At 41.3% G+C, this 1,398-nt stretch overlaps 1 non-coding gene across 1 annotated transcript; it reads right to left on the bottom strand.

Moving 5' to 3' along the window:
* Positions 1-702: 702 nt before the first annotated feature.
* Positions 703-774, bottom strand: trnag-ucc (transfer RNA glycine (anticodon UCC)). Its single transcript has one exon. It is a non-coding gene; the product is annotated as a tRNA-Gly (tRNA).
* Between the last annotated feature and the right edge of the window lie 624 nt (positions 775-1,398).

Raw genomic sequence — 1,398 nt, 5'->3', positions numbered from 1 at the left:
GCATGCTGTCAAAAGTGGGGCTACATCTGTAGATGGTTTGCTGATTAATTATTCTGGCACTGTTGCTGCCTCCGAAGAGGAATTATTTGGAAAATTAAACTTTTTGCTTCCTCTTTTGCTTCCATCTGGCACTCACCTGGCAGGCTGTAAGGTAGGCACACAGGCAGATTAATCTGATTTGTGAAGGAAATAAAATCTAAACACCTCTTCTGTATTTACCTCTAAAGTCTAGAAACTGATATGTAAGTGACTTACTGACTGTTCATTAAAATATTAATTGCTTAAGCTACAAATAGCAGGTTGCAAATTACAGGCTACACAGACACAAACATGAACTTTCTACATGCCACTGTTTTTTTTGTTTTTTTTTTCATATTTAATCAAAACATCTACTAGGGAAGACAGCATGGCAGAAGTACATTACTGTGGCATTTAAAAGCCAATAATGTGCAGCTGCATGATGAAGACAAACATTATCTTCACATCAATAACTCCGTCAGTCTGTGCAAATGAAGCTGTGTCGTTGCCAGTGAATCTGCATGACACACAAGTTGGACCTCCTCTGGAAACTGTGGATGTCCCATCGTTTGATTATATATCAGACGGATATTATTTGTGTATTAGACCCAGTTTTGAAGAAGATGTTAGCAAAGCAAAATACACCTAAGATAAGCCACCACAGGGAAATTCACAAAAGTCTGCTGCGATGGCCGGGAATCGAACCCGGGTCAACTGCTTGGAAGGCAGCTATGCTCACCACTATACCACCATCGCCACACAGAAAACACCTTTGAGGTTATGGAAAATGTGACTTTGACTGATGATGAAGACACTTTCCTGGATTGCATCTCCTTTTCTCTCTCACTGTGACTGACTGGGATTGGACGGTGGGCCTGCAGTGGTGAGTTTTGGTGACATTTACAAAATAGTTACAATTAATTACAAAGACCTAAAAGCGTCCACCCTCCTTGACTTTTCTTTACACATTGGTGTTGTACAAATCACAAAAATGCATCTGGAAAGAGGTTACCAGTGTGTTACTCTCCCAGTCAAGCCTGCAGTTCTCCCTCAAGACAGCAAATGGCACAGTTATCAGCTGCCTCACACAAAGTCATCTGATTAACAGATTTGAAGTCCCACTTTTCAGCAAGTTCTCCAACCCAAAACCTCACAGGTCGCTTGTTCCAATCCTGTGATACGACCCAAAGGAGACTTTCCTGAGCAAGCTAGCTAGCGAGCTAAAGTTTGTTATCAAATATCACCATGCTAGCTAGCTAGCTAGCCTGCTAGCCATTAAGTTACTTGGTTAAGGTTAGGAAAAGGTTATTGTTACGTTCAGGAAGCGGAGGCCGTAAACAGTTGATGCCACTTCACTCTAAATGGGCAAAAATAAAAATG

Source organism: Myripristis murdjan, chromosome 10, assembly GCF_902150065.1.
Source record: "Myripristis murdjan chromosome 10, fMyrMur1.1, whole genome shotgun sequence".
NCBI lineage: Eukaryota > Metazoa > Chordata > Actinopteri > Holocentriformes > Holocentridae > Myripristis > Myripristis murdjan.
Note: the sequence above shows the minus strand (reverse complement) of the source record. Positions and strands in the feature narration are given on the sequence as shown.